This window comes from Nelumbo lutea, chromosome 6, assembly GCF_056320005.1.
Source record: "Nelumbo lutea isolate HS-2025 chromosome 6, American lotus-T2T, whole genome shotgun sequence".
NCBI lineage: Eukaryota > Viridiplantae > Streptophyta > Magnoliopsida > Proteales > Nelumbonaceae > Nelumbo > Nelumbo lutea.
In genome coordinates this window covers 47,559,875-47,583,389 of record NC_142689.1, presented here as the reverse complement: position 1 = coordinate 47,583,389, position 23,515 = coordinate 47,559,875, and the positions used below count along the sequence as shown (strand labels likewise).

The 23,515-nt window shown below is 42.4% G+C and overlaps 1 non-coding gene across 1 annotated transcript; it reads left to right on the top strand.

Moving 5' to 3' along the window:
* Positions 1 to 23,134: 23,134 nt before the first annotated feature.
* LOC148848834 (small nucleolar RNA R71) lies at positions 23,135 to 23,241 on the top strand. The gene has a single exon (XR_016101580.1). It is a non-coding gene; the product is annotated as a small nucleolar RNA R71 (small nucleolar RNA).
* The last annotated feature ends 274 nt before the right edge of the window (positions 23,242 to 23,515 follow it).

The following is a 23,515-nucleotide window of genomic DNA, read 5'->3' as shown; positions in this document are numbered from 1 at the left end:
TCTGTAGCAGAAATGCATGGCATAGACCCTAGCATTATAACTCATAAGCTTAATACTGATCCTGTAGTTAGGCCCGTTAGACAGAAGAAACGCAACCTAGCCCCAGAGCAATGGAGGGAAGTCGATGAGGAGGTCGGGAAGCTCTTTGCAACCGATTTTATCAGAGAAGTCCATTACCCGAGCTGGGTGACAACCCTGTTCTGGTGAAAAAGGCTAACGGTAAATGGCGCATGTGCGTCGACTACGCCGACCTGAACCAAGCTTGCCCAAAGGATTGCTTCCCACTCCCCAAGATCGATTGTTTGGTGGACGCGACCTCAGGGCACGAGTTGCTGAGCTTTCTAGAAGCCTATTTGGGCTACAATCAGATCAGGATGGACCTGACAGATGAAGAAAATGCTACATTCATAACCGAGCTTGGCCTGTACTACTACAAGGTCATGCCCTTTGGGCTAAAAAATGCCAGGGCAACCTTTTAAAGACTTGTAAATAAACCGGTTGAGCCATTGATTGGCCAAAAAGTAGAATGTTATGTAGACGACATGGTCATCAAAACCCAGTTTTCGTGTGACTTAATACAAGACTTGCATTCAGTTTTTGAAATTCTATGTAGATTTAATATGAAGTTGAACCCGAATAAGTGTGTCTTTGGCATCACCTCGGGTAAATTCCTGACATGGCATTGAAGCCAACCCGGACAAAATAAAGGCGATCCTAGATATGAGACCACCTCGGAAAATGAAGGAGGTTTAGAGGTTGAATGGCAGAATAGCCGCTCTAAGCCACTTCATGTCCAAGTCGGTAGACTGTTGCCTACATTTCTTTAAGGCAATTAAAAGTAAAGGGTTTGAATGGACCCAAGATTGCCAACTCGCATTTGACGAGCTCAAAAAGTATCTCGCTAGCATAACGGTCTTAACCCAGCCCGAAGAGGGTGATATTTTAGAGCTGTACTTCTTGGCAAGTGATGAAGTGGTCAGCTCGGTACTAATAAAAGTAGATCGGGTCCAACGACCTATCTACTATGTTAGTAAAGTGTTGCAGGGAGCGAAGACGAGATATCCGGATATAGAAAAATTGGCCTATGAACTGGTTATTGCAGCCCGAAAGCTCCATTCGTACTTTCAAGCTCAAACTGTTATCGTCCTCACCAACAAACCTTTGAGGCAAGTCCTACTCAAGCCCGAGGTCTCTGGTCGACTGACGAAGTGGGCCATTGAGCTCAGCGAGTATGACCTCCAATACAAGCCACGAATTGCTATTAAGGCCTAAGCCTTAGCAAACTTCATCGCGGAGTGCACTTTTAGCTCTGAAGTCCCCAGGCCGGTTGAGCACGAGGCCCCCAGTTCGGGTGAGCCTATAGCTCCCTGGGCAGTTGAGTCCGAGCACCGTGAGGTAGCAGCTAGTGCGACATCTCTCCTGGTTAGGCCAAGCGCAAACTGGGATGAGGAGCCATGGATTCTTCACATAGATGGCTCCTCAAACCAGCTGGGCAGTGGAGTCGGAATAGTTTTGCACAACCCAAGTGGCACAAAATTGGAGTACGCACTACGCTTCGAGTTTGCGGCATCCAACAATGAAGCAGAGTACGAAGCGTTGATAGCTGGGCTAGCTTTAGCCATAGAAATGAAAGCCAAGCATGTTATCATCTGCAACGATTCCCAGCTCATGGTTAATCAGGTCATAGGCGAATATGAAGCTCGCGAACCGACTATCATTGCCTGCTTAGCCAAAGTAAGAGAGGCTCTGCTTGACTTCCACAAGCAAGTCCCGAGGTCGGAGAATGCTGAGGCCGATGCCTTGTCCTGGTTAGCCAAAACCAGTGATAACACCATGAGAACCGTGTACATAGAGAACCTGCCTCGACCTAGCATTATCGGGGGGGGGGCAGAGGAGGTCACTCTTGTCATTTAAGCAGAGCCGAGCTGGATTGACCTACTCGCGAGCTTCCTGCTACATGGAACCCTCCCTGTAGATCGCAATGCCTCTAGAAGGGTAGAGCGTCAGGCGGCCATATACGTCATGATAGACGAACGCCTGTACCGAAGATCCTACATGCTCCCCTACATGCACTGCTTGTGACCTTCTGAAGTCGAGCTCGTACTCAGCGACACTCATGAGGGCCTGTCCGACGGACACTTGGGGGCAGGGCCCTTGCCCAAAAAGCACTACGGCAGGGATACTACTGGCCAACAATGAAAGCAGACGCTATTGAGCTCGTTAGAAAGTGTGAAAAGTACCAGAAGCATGCCAATATCCACCACTAGCCCGCTACCGACCTCAAGTATCTCACCAGCCCATGGCCTTTCACACAATGGGGCATCGATATACTTGGACCGTTTCCACCAGCGATAGGCAAGAGGAAGTTTCTAGCGGTAGCAGTGAATTATTTCACCAAGTGGGTAGAAGCTGAACCTCTTGTAACGATCACAACCCAAAACGTCCAGAACTTCTTTTGAAAGAACATAATGTGCCGCTTTGGATTACATCCGGTATCGATTTATGATAACGGTAAGTAATTCGAGGACATCAAATTCCAGAACTGGTGTCAGGACATGGGGATCCGACAGAACTTTACTTCAATCGCACACCCTCAAGCAAACGGTCAGGCAGAAGTCACAAACAGAGCTATCCTCTGCGGACTGAAGGCATGGTTAGACTGAGCTAAAGGACTATGGGCAGACGAGCTACCCAGTATTCTATGGGCTTACGGAACCATATAGAAGATTGCCACAGGAGAGACTCCCTTCAACCTCACCTATGACACCGAAGAAGTCATCCCAGCTGAGATCGAGGTTCCTTCGCTACGACTGGAAGCATATGACGACAAGGCAAATGAAGACGATCTACATACCAACCTCGACCTACTCGACGAAGTAAGGGACCTCGCATATATTAGGACCACAACTTACCAGCAAAGAGCAGCCCGGTACTATAATGCCAAGGTTAAGAAGCGGAACTTCTACATCGACAACCTGGTCTTTCGTAAAGTTATGGTACCTGAGCCCGGTGTTGGCAAGCTCAGACTGAATTGGGAAGCACCCTACCGAGTGAAATGGGTGCTCGGGGAAGGAACATACGAGCTTGAAACCCTTGAAGGGAAACAAGTACCTCGACATGGAATATTGTCAACTTAAGGTAATATTACTTGTAACTACTGAGTAAACCAAGAGTCATTCTCAGAGCCTAAGGGCCAAAATTCCGAGCTAACACAACCTCGGTGCAATAAGACCCAGTCACCTCTATGCCATGGGCGAACTACTGAGTAGACCATGAGTCACTCTCAGAGCGTAAGGGCAAAAATGCCGAGCTAACACGACCTCGACGCAATAAGACCCAGTCGCCTCCATGGAATGGGCAAACTCCATGGGTAGACTATAAGTCACCCCTTAGCCTAAGGGCTAAAACACCAAGCTAACTAAGACCTCAGCACCATGAAAGACTTAGCCGCTTCATTGGTAAAGGTGAAGTACGAAGTACTAGAGACGTAAGCAACTCGGGTCTGAACCCTACGAAGCATAGCTCATCTCAATACATCGGTTGAACCAAATAAGGAACAACCTACAAACATACAGTTCGAGCATACATGGTAACTACTTCGCGGTATACTATAAAAATGCCTCAAAACACTAAGGGATAGCTCGGGGTAATAATTACCGAAAAATCCTATTTCGGGTGTATAGATCTAATAGCTCGAGTGATGAGATCGCTTTGGCAAAAAAATAAAAGAGCACACCATACTTAGCAGAAAAAGGAAAATTTTCATTACTATTTCATAAATAAAATCCAAGCTAAAAAGCTCGGGAAAGTTCAACAAGAAGTAAAAAAGGGCACAACTGCCCAAGAAGAAGATTTTTGAAAACCAGGTTCTGGCACCCGGGAACCACCAGAAGTCAATCAGAAGAATGAAAAACAGAAGAGCCGCCAGCTTCAAGGGTCCACCTCCTCCACCTCATCCTCGTCCTCCGAGGAGTCAGGCTCCTCCTCCTCTGCCTGGTCCACCGTCTCGGGAGCCAAGCCCTTCATTGTGATGTCGTCAAGGTTGAGCCCAGAGAACTTCTTTCGGACCAACCAACGACAAAGCTTGAATCTGGAGCGGTACGAGCTCGAGCCATACTCCACTTGGAGGTCGTGATATTCTTGGGAGTCCTTGAAGTCCCAGACTGCCTTAGCTTGCTCAGCCTCCACCATGGTGTCGAAGTTCGAGTTCGGTCCATAAGTGTAGACTCCAAGTCTCGAACCTACTGGCGAAGGAGCTCCCTCTCTACTGCCACCCTCAACAACTCCTCCTTGTAGCATGCACTCTCCTTAGAAAGCCTGGCGATCCGCACCTCCTGGTGACGAGCAAGCAGCTCTTGGGCCTCGCTCCCAGGTGATTATGGTCAGAAAAAAGGAAAAGAAAGGAAAGAACGAGAAGAAAGAGAAAAGACCACTTACCACCATACAACGAGAAACGATAAACACGGCGAGTGCCTTGGGCTCCATTTCCCCCCACCTAGAGACCTCCTCCTGGAAGATTGCCCTTTGGCTCTTCCACCCAGCCACAATGTAGTCATTGACACCCTCCCAGTTCCCTACTGGGAACTGCGGTAGGGGAATGGGCAGGATGGCCCAAGAGGAAATGGCCCTGGTCTCGAGAGCTCGCCCTCCTCAGGGCCGCCTCCTCCGACAACTCCTTCAAATGGGATAGGTGGAACCTCAGGCGGTGAAGAAACAAAGTTTGGCTCAGCAGACTCAAACTCAGTGCCCCCAGAAGTGGAAGCTCGGTCAGGACGCGACCTCTTGGCCTTATGCTTCTGGTTGCTAGAAAGAAGGCGGCGCGCGACAAGGTATTAGCCGAGTAAAAAAGAAAAATAAAAAAGAATAAATATATGTGTATATCTTTACAAGGCACTACGCGACCTACCCGGACTCAGGCTAGCCTGCACGAGCTTTTCCTCAGTCAAGTAGTCCGAACAGTGAAGGCCTATTGCTGCCTAGGACTGCAGCATTTTTCGAGTTTTAGGGTCCAACTCAACCCTAGAATCCTGGATGGGAGCCCTCCAAGAAGTTGGGAAGGGTCACTCCTCGGGGTTACGGACCACAAAATAATCCCGCTTCCAGGCCAGGACCCTGTTCAGCAGCTCATGCAAGAGCTTGAAGCCGCGACATGGAGAAAAGTAATAGGAATGCCTTTCCGGAGGCGCTTCAGTAGTAGCACTCTTGATGCAGAGAATGGAAGAAAAAATATCAAGATCAAGGGGAAGACAATACTCATAGCATAGAGCTACATTCCGGATGGCATTGGGATGGAACTGATTAATGGTGACGTTGAAATGATTCAACACCTCCACTATTAGAGGGTGGCAGAGGAAGACGCAAGCTAGCCTCGAGCTGTTCCTAAAAATCACTATGTCATTGGGACCATGCTCCTAGGGAAAGTTACCTAAGGGGAGACCATAGATAAGGTCCCCGAGAAGGTTAAGGTAATGAGCTAGAGACCTAAGTCTATCCATCATCATTGAGGAGGGACCGAAGCTGTCGGGCTCCCTACCCCGAGAAGTAGAAGCCACCTTGACAGAGGCCTCTCGAGCCTCCGAAGCCTGCTCCCAAGCTCTCTCTGAGCTCAAGGGGGCATCATCTTGGTTTCCGTCCTAGGAGTAGATGTGGTATGGATACCCAAACATGATTGATAGAATGACTAGACTCATCGGAATAGATGAAACGGTGTGAACAGGAGAAGAGCTCGGGCAGACTAGATGGATGTGTGACCTCAAAATCCGAAGATAGCAAGTTAGCAGAAAGTCAATCAAGTTTGAACTTCAGTCAAATCCACCCGTCACACTTCATGAACTCCTCATGCTAAGGTGTCATAGTTAGCCCAAGGAGTGGGGGAAAATTGATGGAGGGTGATTTAACCCGACCCCTTGAGAAGATGACATGGGGACATGACTCAGCATGAGCAACAACTCAGCACCACATCCTGACTACGACTAAGTAACGAGCCCACAGGTAGGCTCGCCACGCCATAGATTGATATAGGGGAAGCTCACTACAACGCGAGCTAGAGGTCCCCCGAGCTACTAAAAGGGAATACTCTAAGACAAGTCTATCCTAGCTCATGAGCTTGGATAACCAGCTTGCTCTGACACTTAAGCAGAAAAACTGCCCCAAAGGCAACTTTGAGAGGGGTCACCTCGAAGTACCCCAAGGAGCTCGCTACAAAGTAACTTGTGACAGGATAGCTCACTACGCAATAGGATAGCTCGCTACACAACAGGATAGCTCACTACAAGGTAGCTAACGACTAAGCGACACGATGCTTTCAGGAAGCTTCTGTCTGACAAGACCGTACCCGTTAGACTGCGCCCACGTCTCCTGATTGATGGCACAACCCCTGCCAATTCAACAGACTGCACCCATGTCTCTCGACAGATAGTGGCATGCCTGTCCTCTCGAGACGTGTGTCACTCATCCAATTGAGTAGTACCCTGCAATGGTTACCTGCGCAACCAAGATAATTTGTCATTTCCATAAACTAAAGTTTTTCCAATTTTATTTAATATTCTTTCCCAAGATATATGAAACCTAATTCTATCAAGTAACCCTTCGATCCCTCGACTAGAGTTCTCAAGATAGAAATGCATTGAGTTCAAAGAAAAACTTATACATTCAGATGAATCATGTGTATATATCCCTATATACCATTCAATTCACACCATGAATTATTTGGTCTAATATATGAATTCCTCACCCAATTCATTCATATAAACCCAATCAATTAAGAGATGGCCACTCCTAATCGCATTAAAAAAATACCTCATAGACTATATGAAAATTACGATCTTGGATTAATCATAATAAAAATATATTCATTATCATGGTTAGGCTTTCCACAACCCTAGCTATAAATAAATCAGTTTATGATAAAGGAAATAAAATGAACAAGAGGAAAGAAAGAACTCATAATGTTGCCCTTGGAGCTGAGATCTTCTCTTCTTCTTCCCACCACCTCCTTCTTGAAGCTTTCTTAATGGTCTTCTTGATTATTTCAGAGGGAACTTCAGTAGTTGATTGCTCAAGTGATTGATTGATGTTAGGAGCTGGTACGCCCAACCCTTGATATAGTTTAGGGGGGGTGCTGCTACAACTCTTGGAGTTATCTCTAGTTCTAAACTGATCCTATCCTATCTTATCTTATCTCTTATCTAATGATCTCAATCTTTCTAGAATTACATTTAAAATTCAAATCTAGAGGACTCTAGATTTTTGAATTCGAGTGGGCTGCTTTAATAAGTTGGGCTGCTACAAGGCTTTTCTATGAATTGGGCTTTAGCTGTGAGCTGGGCTTTACTATGGATCAACGTCGAATTTGGGCCCCATTTCGTCTTTGGTGCAGGTAGAATTTGTCAAAACCCAAATATGAAAGTTGTAGATTTTGCTCTTATCTTTCCAGTGCATCTTGAATCAGCCCAATTGGAGCCCGGATGTGAGAGTTATGCCCAGATTACTGAATGGTGCCAAAACTATGAAAAACCATCCGATTAGCCTTGTTTTCCTTCTGACGACTTCTTTCCTTGTTGCCCTGAATCAAAATACCAGAGTAATGAGTCTAATTAAATGTAAATTAAGTGTAGAAAGATTGAATATTCATAGATAATATTATGATATTTTTTATTCGCATCAAATCCCCCCACACTTAAACTTTGCCCGTCCTCAGGCAAGACAAAACTCAAGCAAAACTGAAATGGGAACAAGCTGACTATCTACTGATTTTTGAGGTTTTTTCTCAACAAGATGCTTGTCCTATCGAATGCCCTAATCCAGATTTAATAATCATTCCATTGTCCACTTCTTCCTCCTTATTACTCGTCAAAGAATAATCTCGAATCACCAATCCTCATGATCCCAAGTGAAATCAACAGTCAAGGGGAGCAAGCATTTCCCCGCATGAACATTTAAGGACTAAAGTAAGCACTCATTGCTTTAACAATCAAAATGCAGCAAGATTCAAAATACCCTTTCATAATTTTTTGGTCAAAACAAGGAATGTTATTATCATAAGCTTGCTTAAGCATCACATCTCCACCACTTAGCATGAGTTCAATGTATTAAAAATCAGAAGGTAAAATGGGGCTTGGGGTTCTAGGGGTGAGTGCATTTTATGCTCCATCTCACCCATTTCTTTTGCTTCTAGGGGTGAGTGCATTTGATGCTCCATCTCACCCTTTTATTTCGCTTTTAGTGTGAGTGCATTTTATGCTCCATCTCACACTAGTCACGATTTTTTTTTCTCTTTCACTCTTGAATCTTGCATTATCTTCTTGGAATTCCACAGGAGCATTACCATTTTCATTCTAATGCATGAACTCATTAATGTGGTCTCAACATGTCTAACAAAGCAAGTTCTAGAATAATCAAATTGTGTTTGACAATCACTCAATCGAAAAGTAATTAGAGCAAGATGCTCATTAGTTCAAAGGCTTACGAGGGTTAAATTTGTATTGAATCTTGCCTATCGATCATTCAAAATAACGAGGTACTTATCGTAGCCCAAAAATTTCAGCTAGTCTTGCTTACATCCTTTCTTGTCTATTCCCCCTAAGCACATGATTCATGATAGTTTGCAATTATTCAAAAATAAGTTTCTAGGGAGCAGAAGTTTCAAAAAGAAAGGTTAAAAAGTGATGATCGAAGCATGTTAGAGTTAATCCAGAAATTATCAATTTCCCTTAATCCCCCCACATTTAAGGTATACATAGTCCTCAATGTATATGATTGTATGTAAGATAGAAAGATTTAAGGGGACTTCCCTAAACGCCTTGTTGAGGTCCTTCAGATGTGAAATCAGTTGCTACACACGATTAAGTTCCTAAGAGAAAAACAAAATCCTAAGTAGCAAGAAACAAAAAACATAACTAAAAAAAACTAAACTAAATGGGTTACCTCTCACAAGTGCTTATTTTAAGTCGTGAACTTGACTTTCTCCTTTCTTTTATGACTGTTTCAAGGAGAGAATGGGCCCATGGTGGATGGGTTGCTCTCTTTGAATATAATGCTTTAGGCGTTGCCCATTTACCTTGAATGTGTTTCCCTTACCATTACGCAGTTCAATCTATCCATGAGGGAATACCTTAGCCACTACAAAGGGTCCACTCCACCTGGTTTTCAACTTCCCAAGAAATAGCTTGAGACGAGAGTTAAAGAGCAGAACTTTGTCTCCTTCCTTAAATTCCTTCCTTGCAATACGGGAGTCATGCCATGCTTTGGTTTTTTCTTTGTAAGTCTGGGCATTCTCATATGTTTGATTCCTCCATTCCTCTATTTCGTTGAGTTGAAACTTTCTTTTATCACCTACATTACTTAAATCAAAATTCAAAATTTTGGTAGCCCAGTAAGCTTTATGTTCCAACTCAACGGGTAGATGGCACGCCTTGCTGAAGACTAATTGATAAGGGGACATACCAATTGGGGTTTTGAATGTAGTACGGTAAGCCCAAAGTGCATCGTCTAGTTTTAAGGACCAATCTCTCCTAGATGTGGTAGCCATCTTTTCCAAAATCTATTTTAGTTCTCTATTAGAGACTTCTACTTGGTCGCTAGTCTGGGGGTGGTAGGGGGTTGCAATTCTATGCGTAACACCATACTTGTTTAACAATTGTTCGAATTGTTCGTTATAGAAATGCTTCCCTCCATCACTTGTGATAGCTTGAGGTGTTCCAAAACGAGTGAATATGAATTTTTTTATAAATTTAATGACATATCAAGCATCATTAGTGGGATATGCACATGCTTCCACCCATTTGGTCACATAATCCATAGCCACAAGTATGTATGAATTATTAACAGACTTTGGAAAGGGCTCCATGAAATCGATGCCCACACATCAAATATTTTGCAAACTAGAATATTGTTCAAGGGCATCTCGTTTCATCGGGAGATGTTACCTGTCCTTTGATAATGATCGCAAGCACTTACGTATGCGTAGACATCCTTGAAGAGTGAAGGCCAATAAAAACCACTTTGGAGAATTTTGGATGCTATTCTTGATGCGCCATGGTGACCTCCTGCTTTGTCATGGCAGAAATTTATAACACTACACACTTCTTCCTCAGGGATACATCTCCTTATCATTCCATCCCTGTAGATTTTGTACAGGTAAGGTTCATTCCATAAATAATGCTTCACATCAGAGAAAAATTTCTTTCTCTGCTGATATGTCAAGTGAAGTGGCACCACCTTTCATGCCGAGAAATTAGCCAAATCAGCAAACCGAGGTTCATTGTTTTTGCTAATCGCATACAAATGCTCATCTAGGAATTCATCATGCAATGCTGAATTATTAATATTTTCAAAATAATTTTCATCCAGCCTTGATAGATGATCAGCTACTGTATTTTCACTACCCTTCTTGTCCTTAATTTCTAGATCAAATTCTTGCAACAGCAAGATCCATCGTTGCAGCCTAGGTTTTGCATCTTTTTTAGTAAGTAGATATCTCAAGGTAGCATGGTCGGTGAATACGTTGATTTTAGATAAGAGAAAATAAGATCTGAACTTTTCAATAACAAATACTACTGCAAGTAATTTATTTTCGGTAGTGGAATAGTTTTTTTGTGCTTCATTCATGGTCCTACTTGCATAGTAATTTGTATGAAATTTCTTATCTTTTCTTTGCCTTAAAAATGCGCCCAAGGTATCATTACTTGCATCACACATGATCTCGAAGGGTGGTTCCCATACTGGGGCTGATACAATAGGAACTAGAATCAATTTCTCCTTAAGAGTGTTGAATGCATGCAAACAATCATCATCGAATTCAAAAAGTACATCTTTAACTAGTGAAAGAATGGTAGGATCCATCTAATGGACACCAAGAAAGGTGCGGAATGGGGGCGAATTTCAAAAAAAATTTCCTACTTTCTTCCAACTCGGAATCATATACCCTAAATTTAGAATACATTATTCAATGATCTTACTTGAACCATAAACAAACTAGATCTGAACCAAAAGGAAATAGGAAGGATAATACCTGATCCGGAGAAATAATATCTCCCAAAGTTAGTGTTCACGCCCAAAGAAGTGACCAATATCCATTCCAACTGAAGATGACACAGCTGTGGATGGAATGGAACCAGCAGGGTGCGTCCTACACACTAGATTCTTCACAAGAACCCTCTGGAAACTTTGAACACCGAATCCTATTGTCTTTCTTGCAAGACTATTGTCAAGAACTATTTTCTTGACTTCCTGTTGCTGCGAAGACCCAATCTTCCAACAGGTAGTGGCGGTGGCAGAAGGAGGAGAAGTCCAGGGACGAAGATGGCAGAATTGTGTCTTCTCTCTGGAGTTTGTGAGAGATCAAACCTCATATTGCAGGATGTGTTTCTTGCTTACTCAAAACCCCTACTTCGAAATCTAATATTTCTGCTAGGGTTTTCTCCTCTTTATTCTTGATTAAGAAACCTCCCAGTATTTTGGGAGTTATCCCAATCCAAATCAGTATTTGGATAGAGGTTAATCTTAATCCTATCTGCAGATTAAGTTAGTTAACTCCTGATCTTATCAGGAGGTTACCAGATTCAAATCTAATTTGAATTTGATCTCTTAGAGTGGATAAGGTCAAAGACCCAATCCTTTTACTAACACTAATCTTAGATTTTCCCTATGAACTGGTGATCATATCAGCCCAGTTCGAAATGGGCTTTTGGCCTTTAAGTGTTCAGTGTTTAACTAGTTTCCAACCTGCTGCCCAGTTTGGCTTCTTTGTATGGCGTGGGACCCAAGCATTGTTCTACACACCAGCCAAATGGGTTTGGCCCAACCTTTATTACAAGGCCCAGCCGAATTCACTGAAAGACTTAGTGACCCCCTTGAGCCCATCACATGGACCCTATGGGCCCAACACTTACATTAAGTGGTCCCTGGGCCAAGCCATCTTATAAAAACCCAGGGACTATGGGCAGGTGCAAGATTAGCCCATCAGGTATTATCCTAAATGGTCTTACACTTAACCTCTCAGCCCTTAATGATCAAGCACTGCCCGACAAGAGAAGACCTCTCCCTCGGCTGCAAGGAACAATGCCGCATTCTCTACTCACATGAATCCCGGGAATTAAAACCTTTTGCAAATCTTTTGAAACCGTACATATACATATATGTATATCTTATTTTGCAAAACAAAATTCCAACGATTGAAATCAACTGCCGGCAGTTTGGTTTCCATCAGAGAGAGTGCATTCCCGATCATTACCATTGTTCGACAAAGGGGCTGATCCTGTCACTATGACCACTCACTCAGATGAATTCTCAGACTGCCCCAACATGTCCAGGTTTTGACCCCCACTAAGGATCTCACTGATTGACACATCAAAGACAGCCCGATCCGACACCTAGTGATGTGTCATAATCGAATCTAGGGGTCAGGTGTAACTTTCTAGTTTTGCCCATTTGTCTCCAAGGTCTAAGGCAACACTGGAAATCTGGTCCGGTTCAAGGGTTCAAGCAATCCCATACTGCCTGTGCCTTGGGTCTTACCCTGATGGCCGAAACAAGCCATCCCAACACTTGGTGGCACATCAGTATCAGCCTTTGTAGGATAAATCTCCCCAGACCTATCCAATGGCTGTGAACATTTAAACTAACACAAGTTTCTATAAGTGTCCAGTTTTAGGGTCTTACACAGAATTATACCAAACAACATGAATCAAACATGCATTTTAATTTATTTCCACTAAATAACAAAAGTACATCAAATCCGATTGATGCTAAGGGCATACAAGACTGGCTAATAGCTCCCACTTGCACTTAGGTCCAATCTGGTACAAGCCGGAGTCCCATACTTTCCAGGTGTTTCTCAAACACCTTCTGTGTCAGTGGCTTAGTCAATGGGTCTGCCACATTATCCACTGATGCTACCTTCTGAATTAGGATGTCCCCTCTACCAACGATCTCCCGCAGTACATGGTACTTCCTCTCGATGTGCTTTGATTTCGAGTGGGCCTGAGGCTCTTTAGCCTGGGCGATCGCTCCATTGTTGTCACACAACAATGGGATGAGTGATGTGCTGGACAGAATCACTCCCAATTCGTGTATGAATTTCTTCATCCACACGGCTTCTTTGCCAGCTTCACTTGCGGCAATGTACTTGGCCTCGGTTGTGGAGTCTGCAATGGACCCCTGTTTGCTGCTTTACAGCACACGATCCTATCATGAAAACATACCCAGATGTAGACTTTCTATCATCTGGATCCGACTGGAAATCGGCATCGATATACCCCAGAACTTGTAGTGAACTACCATCGAATACCAGACAAAACTCTTTTGTCCTTCGAAGGTATTTACGTATGTTCTTCACAGTAGTCCAATGCTCCTGCCCTGGGTTAGCCTGGAATCTGCTTAACACACTCACCGCCTGAGCTATGTCCGGGCGAGTGCACAGCGTGGCATACATGATGCTCCCTACGGCTGAGGCATAGGGAACGTCTCTCATGCCCTCAATCTCCTCAGAAGTCTTGGGAGACATATTCTTGGAAAGAGTTACTCCATGTCTGAAAGGAACATTTCCTTTCTTGGAATTTTCCATGCTGTACCTTTTGACAATTTTGTCAATGTAAGCAGCATGGGATAATCCAATTATCCGCTTCGATCTATCTCTATAGATTTGAAGACCCACTGAAGTCAACATTCCTACATCATTCCCAATGAGTAAGATATCGTCCATGTACAATACTAAAAAAGTATTCTTATCCCCACTGGACTTCCTGTAAACACAGGGCTCATCCGGATTCTGCTCAAAGTCAAACGTTTTGACGGCTAAATCAAAACGGATGTTCCAACTCCTAGAAGCCTGCTTAAGTCCATATATGGATCTGTTGAGTTTACATACCATGTGTTCCTGACGAGCAGCAATAAAGCCTTGCGGCTACTGCATGTAGATATTTTCACTAAGATCTCTATTCAGGAATGCGGTTTTGACATCCATTTGCCAAATCTCGTAGTTATGGTATGCTGCTACAACTAGCAGGATCCTAATGGATTTAAGCATTGCCACGGGCGAAAAGGTTTTCTCAAAATTGATGCCTTCTTTCTAAGTATACCCTTTCACCACCAAGCGAGCTTTGTAGGTCTCAATCCTGCCATCGAGGCCCTTCTTCCTCTTGTAGATCCATTTGCAACCAATTGCTTTTACCCCGGAGGGCGGATCCACTAGAGTCCAGACTCCATTGGTCTCCATTGAGTCTATCTCAGCTCTCATGGCCTCCACCCACTTCTGGGAATCTATGTCTAACATAGCTTCCGTGTAAGTCACAGGATCCTCTTCACTAGTCAAGGCTTCCACCAGGTAGGTATCCTGGTCATAACCATATCAGACTGGTGGTCTGGATACCTAGGTGGACCTTCTAGGTTGGTCACTACCTGGAACTTGTGGGACATCTCCCACTACTCATGAGCACTCCTCATCAAGAACTATTTCCTGACGGTGAGTGTCCATGATGTATTCAGATTCTAAGAATTGGGCATTTCGACTGTAGAACACTTTCTGCCCACTTGGGTCGTAGAATAGATAACCCACTGAATCATTTGGGTAGCCTATAAATAGGCAACGACTGGTTTTGGATTCCAACTTGTCTGCACTTGTTATTCTAACGTGTGCAGAACAACCCCAAATTTTCAAGTGTCTTACACTTGGCTTCCTTCCAGTCCATAGTTCATATGGAGTTTTCGAAACTGATTTGGTTGGAACCCGATTCAGCACGTAGATAGCAGTCTCTAATGCATATCCCCAAAAGGATGTGGGTAATTCTGAGCGTATGAGAAGTGACCAAACCATGTCTAACAAGGTTCTATTCCTCCTCTCTGAAACACCGTTGAGTTGTGGTGTAGCAGGAGGAGCTAGTTGTGACACTATCCCATTGTCCTTTAAGTAGTCCCTGAATTTGTCAGAGAGATACTCGCCACCTCGATCCGATCGAAGGGCCTTAACTTTTCTCCCTAACTGTTTCTCGACTTTCTGTCTAAACTCTCTGAACTTTTCAAAGGATTCAGATTTGTGTCTCATTAGGTACACGTAACCATATCGTGAAAAATCATCAGTAAAGGTGATGAAGTACACGTGTTGATTCCGTGTCCTAACACTCAGGGGACCACATACATCAGTATGTATTAGGTCAAGTGTGCCTCTAGATCTTTCAGGCTTACCGTCAAATGGCCGCTTAGTCATCTTACCTTGAAGGCAAGGCTCACAAGTGGGAAGATTTTCTACGGTTAGAAAATCCAAAGGACCATCCTTTACCAGTCTTGTGATTCAGTCAATACCGATATGGCCAAGTCGGTAATGCCAGATGCATGTGGGATTAACTGTATCACGATTTCTTTTCTTGGGATTTTTGACCGACGTAGTTTCGGTTAGGTTAGTTTCTAGAGAAGGATGTAGAACATAGAGACCATTCTCCAGTTCCTCGCATGCGATGAATTTGTTATTCCGTTTAACAGTAGTCATATTACTAAAATAAACAGTATATTCATCAGCACACAGTTTAGAAACAAAAATTAAATTTCTTCTCAAGTTCTGTACATAAAGACAATCTTTAAGTACAAGGACTCATTCTCTAAAAACTAATTCTATGGTTCCTATCACCGCAGTTGCAACACTTGCAGTCGTTCCCAAGAATAGTGTCACCTTGCCATCACTCAATCTTCTGCTAACTTTGAACCCCTGCAATGAGTTACACGCATGAGTTGAAGCCCCAGAGTCAACACACCAGGACACAGAAGTAATTAACATATTAGTTTCTATGACACAAGTTTCGATATTACCTTTCTTAGATTCTAGGTAGGCAGGACAGTTCCTCTTCTAGTGGCCGGTCAGTTTGTAGAAGTGACAGACATCCGATGCCTTGTTCTTCTTCTGCTTCTTGGGTTTGGCAGCTTTCTTCTGGGGCTTCTTTGCCTTTCTCTTTTTCTTGCCCGATCTGTTAGCTTCAGCAAGCATAACCACATGCTCATCCTTATTTAAAAGATCCTCGGCCCTCTACAACATATTGCTGAGTTCCTGGACGCTGACATTCATCTTATTCATGTTGTAGTTCATAGTGAACGCATTGAAGGAAGAGGGCAAAGAATTCAGGATGGCATCCACTTGCGTGCCAAGATCTAGCCCGGATATAAGGGCTTCAAGTTCATTAATGTATCCCATCATCTGAAGACAATGGTCATGAACTTTCTGCCCCTTGGACATCTGCGCGGTCATGAACAATTTCAGGACATTCTGTCGAGTAGAACGGTTCTGCTCTTCATACATTGTTCTTAGACTGTCCAATATGTCCTTGGCTAGTTCGATCTGATTGAACTGCCTCTGTATTGAGTTGTCTAATGAGGCAATGACAAAGCAGCGGGCTAGGGAGTTCTTATCCTCCCAATCTTGGTAGTCCCTCCTACGGGCCTCAGAAGCCCTATCACCCGGACGTTCTGGGGCAGGATTTTTCACCACCTTATCTAACTTTTCAGAAGTTAGGACCAACATAAGATTTCTGTACCAGTTGGCATAGTTTGGGCCCTTAAGCTTGTTATCATCTAGAAGCTTTGCAAATTGACCGTTTGCCATTTTCTGATAAAACAGCAAAAATGTTAGTCCACAACCTTAGTTTGATTCATGTTACCTACATAGATATGGCTTTTAATCTATGTTCCATTTCCATTTGTTCATCTCTGAGATTTTCCCTCCCTTCTTAGTGACGAAGATAACGGAATGTCTCTGGAAATGTGGAAAATCACATAGGGTGCGTGAAACCAACTGTTTCAGCTGCATAACCCCACCACTTTTCTGTGACGGATCATATCCACTCATCAAATGAGTTTCCCTTTGGCCTTTGTCAGACAAGGTTCAGAGCCGTTTTCAGGTAAACCTTTCTGTCCAGTGAGTGCACACCCATCATATTCAGGTTACGCCAAGGTACCATGAGAGAGTTCCCATTTTCTAGTGAAGCCCCTCCCACATCGGTCTATGACGCCCCTATCATCTAATGAAATACTCTAACAGATCCAACAACAAATGGAGAGCCCAATTTTATGGTGCATTTCCTCATTACTGATGGACCCATCATTGTGCTAATGACGGAAGGCCTTTAGAGAGTCCATCAAATAGATCTCCCTATCACACATACTCATATTTACTTGGAGGGAACAAAATTACGCCCTAGTTATAATTTACGTCAAACCAAAGTGGCTCCCCCTGACTTTCATAAAGCCAGATTTCTGGTGGGCCTCAATCGGCTAGGGGTTCCGTACGCATCCCTTTTCAGGGTTATGGGGCCACCAAGAGGAGAGGGGTCATCCAATAACCTTAAGGGACACCATGGCAATGATGTGCATTCAGCCATGGTGTGCGCAAGAGCCACTAACGAGTTAACATGGGCCAAGTGCTTATGGCCCATGGTCGCAACACATCATACATCCAAACATCACATGTAAAGGAAGAATTGATCCAATCAATTAACTGCTGTAAAGCCCATCGAATGGCCCATTTAAAACTTAAAGCATTAACAATTAATGTTTACTAGGTGTATGGGCTGAATTGCAGTTAGCAGTTCGGCCCATACAGCTTTTCTCACAACAATGGGCTTTTGCAGTTTTATCCCTTTAAAACTGGGCTTTACAGGTGGGCTGAATTAATCCCTGTAATTGAACATCAGATTTGGATTAATCAGTGTGAGAAATATTGACTGAAAAATAGCCCCCTTCGAATCTCAGATTTGGTCCAAACAATTTTGGTCCAATCTAGTCCGAAAATGTCCAAAACTGATTTTCAATTCAAGAATTAATTCAAGAGAGATCTGAAATTAATAATTTTTTATTTTAGACAATCACAAATAAAAAATATGGACTGTTCGTACCACCTGCAAAACAGAGGTTAATCACAAAAGTTACAGTTTCATAAACTGTAAATCGCAGTATGCGATTTCTCCATCTGCAAATCTCCAGCGCCGCCATCTTCTTCCTTCTTCTTTAATCAAGAAAATAAATAAAAAATAGAAATCCTACTTGATCAAATCCTATACATTTAGTCTAGAAAAAAAATTATTTACAGACCGAATAATAATAAAAGGAAGAAAAAAGGGTGCGCAGACTATCTGCGCCAAAACTGCCCTACGATCTCCAGGTTTGAACAGTCCATTAAATAAAAAATAAATAAAGAACAATTCTAAATAAATTTTTGGATTTAACAAAATTAATTTCAGATCAAACGCCTTTAACAAGAAACCATTTCTTGAAAAAAAAGGAAAGCAATCTACGTAGATCTTGGCAAAACATTTTCTGTTCATCTGCACAGGGTCAGATCTGATTTTCTTTTGGTTCAAAATTCGAACATGTGGCTCTGATACCACTGAAAGAATGGTAGGATCCATCTAATGGCCGCCAAGAAAGGTGCGGAATGGGGGCGAATTTCAAAAAAAACTTCCTACTTTCTTCCAACTGGGAATCATATTCCTTAAATTTAGAATACATTATTCAAGGATCCTATTTGAACCATAAACAAACCAGATCTGAACCAAAAGGAAACCAGAAGGATTATACCTGATCCGGAGAAATAATATCTCCCAAAGTTGGTATTCACGCCCAAAGAAGTGACCAATATCCGCTCCTACTGAAGATGACACAGCTGTGGATGGAACGGAACCAGCAGGGTGTGTCCTACACACTGGATTCTTCACAAGAACCCTCTGGAAACCTTTAACACTGAATCCTAGTGTCTTTCTTGCAAGACTATTGTCAAGAACTATTTTCTTGACTTCCTGTTGCTGCAAAGATCCAATTTTCCAACAGGTAGTGGCGGCGGTTGAAGGAGGAGAAGTCCAAGGACAAAGAGGGCAGAATTGTCTCTTCTCTCTGGAGTTTGTGAGAGATCAAATCTCAGATTGTAGGATGTGTTTCTTGCTTACTCAAAACTCCTAGTTCGAAATCTGATATTTTTGATAGGGTTTTCTCCTCTTTCTTCTTGATTAAGAAACCTCCCAATATTTTGGAAGTTATCCCAATCCATATCAGTATTTGGATAGAGGTTAATCTTAATCATATATGCAAATTAAGTTAGTTAACTCCTGATCTTATCAGGAGGTTACCAGATTCAAATCTAATTTGAATTTGGTCTCTTAGAGTGGATAAGGTCAAAGACCCAATCCTTTTACTAACACTAATCTCAGATTCTCCCTATGAACTGGTGATCATATCATCCTAGTTCGAAATGGGCTTTTGGCCCATTAAGTGTTCAGTGTTTAACTAGTTTCCAACCAGTTGCCCAGTTGGGCTTCTTTGTATGGCGTGGGATCCAAGCATTGATCTACACACCAGCCACATGGGTTCGGCCCAGCCTTTATTACAAGGCCCAGCCAAATTCACTGAAAAACTCAGTGACCCCCTTGAGCCCATCACATGGACCCTATGGGCCCAACACTTACATTAAGTGGTCCCTGGGCCAAGCCATCTTATAAAAACCCAGAGACTATGGGCAAGTGCAAGATTAGCCCATCAGGTATTATCCTAAATGGTCTTACACTTAACCTCTCTGCCCTTGATGATCAAGCACTGCCTGACAAGAGAAGACCTCTCCCTCGGCTGCAAGGAACAATGCCGCATTCTCTACTCACATGGATCCCGGGAATTAAAACATTTTGCAAATCTTTTGAAACCGTACATATACATATATGTATATCTTATTTTGCAAAACAAAATTCCAACGATTGAAATCAACTACCGGCAATTTGGTTTCCATCAGAGAGAGTGCATTCCCGATCATTACCATTGTCCGACAAAGGGGCTGATCCTGTCACTATGACCACTCACTCAGATGAATTCTCAGACCACCCCAACATGTCTAGGTTTTGACCCCCACTAAGGATCTCACTGAGTGACACATCAAAGACAGCCCGATCCGACACCTAGTGATGTGTCATAATCGAATCTAGGGGTCAGGTGTAACTTTCCAGTTTTGCTCATCTGTCTCCAAGGTCTAGGGCAACACTGAAAATTTGGTCTGGTTCAAGGGTTCAAGCAATCCCATACTGCATGTGCCTTGGGTCTTACCCTGATGGCCGAAACAAGCCATCCCAACACTTGGTGGCACATCAGTATCAGCCTTGGCAGGATAAATCTCCCCAGACCTATCCAATGGCTGTGAACATTTAAAACTAACACAAGTTTCTATAAGTGTCCAGTTTTAGGGTCTTACACAGAATTATACAAACAACTTGAATCAAACATGCACTTTAATTTATTTCCTCTAAATAACAAAAGTACATCAAATCAGATTGAAGCTAAGGGCATACAAGACTGTGTAACAACTAGCGGATTTGTCAAGGGTCTTGCTATTTTAGAAAAATCTTTAATGAATTGCCTATAAAATCCTGCATGCCCAAGAAAACCCCCAACATCCTTTAATGATTGAGCTAGAGGGAGCTTTTCAATTAGTTCTACCTTGGCTTTATCCACTTCGATGCCCCTAGAGGACACTTTGTGTCCTAGAACTATTCCTTCCCTAACCATGAAATGACATTTTCCCAATTCAAAACAAGGTTAGATTCCTTACACCTTTGAAGTACATTTTCTAATTTTGCAAGCATTCATCGAATGATGATCCATAAATGGAGAAGTCGTCTATGAAGACTTCCATGAAGTCATCGATGAAATCTCCAAACAACCACATCATACAATGCTGGAAAGTGGCAGGTGCATTGCATAGTCCAAATGGCATTCTCCTAAATGCAAAGGTTCCATATGGGCAAGTAAAAGTAGTTTTCTCCTGATCTTCAAGTGCAATGGGTATTTGAAGATACCCAGAGTAACCATCTAGGAAGCAATAATGTTCGTGCCTTACAAGTCTCTCTATCATTTGATCAATAAATGGCAAAGTAAAGTGATCTTTCCTAATGGCCTCATTCAATTTTTGATAGTCTATGCACACCCTCTAGCCAGTTATTGTTCTTGTGAGAGTCGATTCATTATTTTCATTTAGAATTACAGTAGTCCCCCCTTTCTTTGGTACGATTTGAACAGGACTTACCCATGATGAATAAAAAATCGGGTAGATAATACATGCTTCAAGCCATTTCAGAATTTCTGTCTTCACTACCTGTTACATTTTAGGGTTCAGCCTCTTTGTGGTTGTGACTTGGGATTGCAGCCTTTTTCCATCAGAATTTTGTGCGTGCATACCAAAGGGTTAATCCCTTTTATGTTGGCGATGCTCCATTCTATGGCCGATATATGTTGCTTGAGCACTCTCACAAGCTTTTCCTCTCAGAGACCTGTCAATTCAGAAGAGATAATTACAGGTAAGGTGGAACTTTCTCCCAAAAATATATATTTCAAACGAGAAGGTAAATGTTTAAGTTTCAAAGTTGGAGGTGCTTTGATGGAGGGTAGCAATTGTTTGGCAGAGTTCGGCCCTTCTAGTGGCAGAAATTTTCCTTGTCTTGTCTCACATCCTTCCTGGCCAGCCTCCAAATAGTTCACTACCTCCTTAGCTTCTTCCTCCATGACCTGCATATTTTTAAATGAATTAAGGTTGCAACTTTCAAAGGAATCATCTAACTTTGGTGAGTTAATCTCAGCCGCCCAAACATCTATACAATCAATTGCATATATTTCATGTTCACTTGTGTTGGGATACTTCATGGTTTGAAATATGTTAAACACCACTTCTTCACCATTGATTCTAAGAGTAAGTAGACCCTTTTGTATATCAATTAAAGCATTACCAGTGGCAAGAAAGGGTCTCCCTAGAATCAATGGCATTGTCCTATCCTCCTCCATATCCAACACAATGAAATAAGCAGGAATGGTGAAATTACCTACTTTGTCTAAAACATCTTCCACTATTCCCCTAGGGTATTTAATGCTACGATCAGCTAATTGCAGGTAATAGTTGTAGATGTTAATTCATACAATCCGAGTTTTTCAAAAATAGAGTAGGGCATTAAATTTATACTAGCACCCAAATCACATAAAGCTTTTTCAAATTCGATATTCCCTATGGTGCAAGGTATAGAAAAACTCCCTGGATCCTTAAGCTTTGTGGGCAATTTATTTTGAAGAATGGTTGAGCACTCTTCATTTAACTTCACCATCTCACAGTCTTCCCATTTCCTTTTGTTTGACATCACCTGCTTCAAGAATTTGGCATATTTCGGCATTTGTGACAATACATCAAGAAGAGGGATGTTAATATGTATCTTTTTAAACACTTCCAAAAATTTCTCAAATTGTTTATTCAAATTAGCTTTCAAAACTCTTTTGGGGTAGGGGAGAGGAAGTTTAATAGCATCTAAATTCAGTTTAGGTGTACTCCCTTTGGCCTCTTTTTGTGGATCGGCTTCTTCATCTTTGTGGTCATCATTCTGGGTCTCGCCAATTGTTTTTTCCACTTCTTAAAGCAATGGCATTTACTTGCTCCCTTGAATTTTTCTTTGTGTTGTTAGGCAATCGTCACTCTTTTCTTTCTAACAACATATTCACAATCTGCCCCACTTGAATTTCTAAGTTCTTAATTGATACTTCTTGACTTAAGGATCTTTTTTCATGTTCTTGAAATTTTGTTTCAACAACATTAATGAACTTAGAAATCAATTCTTCTAAATTACCCTTCTTATCTTGTGGGGGTGGCTATTGTTGGAAACCCATGGGTGCTTTTTGTTGGTTGTTCCATGAAAAATTTGGATGACTCCTCCACCTAGGGTTGTATGTGTTTGAATAGGGGTTGAACTTTGGCCTGTCACCATGAGAAATAAAATTAGCACTTTCAGATGAAGCAAAAGGATTACCTAATGGACAGTCAGAATTAATATATCCTAATTGGTCACATAAATCACATGGATTGCTAGATGATGTATTTATTGCTGCAACATTAAGAGTATCTAATTTTTTATTCAGACTAGCAAGTTGCACAGATAAAGCAACAAAAGAATCAATCTGGTGTGCTCCCCTTCGGTTAGTTCGGCCATTATTCCATTGGTAGCTGTTCGACACCATTTCTTCCACTAGATCATAAGCTTCCTCTGGTGTTTTCCTCATGATTGTGCCACCTGCAGCTGCATCAATGATGGAACGATTAGAGGGGGTAATACCATTATAAAAGGTTTGGATTTGATGCCAAGTTGGTATCCCATGGTGAGGATACCTCCTAAGCATCTCATTGAATCATTCCCATGCTTCATACAAGGATTTCCTCTCTAATTGAGCAAAAGTAGTGATATCATTAATTAATTTTACTATTTTAGAGGGTGGAAAATACTTAGCCAAGAATTTTTGGGTTAAGTCATTCCAAGTGGTGATGCTTCCTACAGGGAGTGAGTTAAGTCAATCTTTAGCTCTATCACGCAATGAAAATGGAAATAGTCTAAGCCTAATAGCATCATTGCTAACTCCATTATGTTTAAATGTATCACATATTTCTAGGAAATTAATAATATGTGCATTAGGATCATCACTTGCTAACCCACAAAATTGAATACTCGTCTGAATCATTTGGATAATTGCAGGC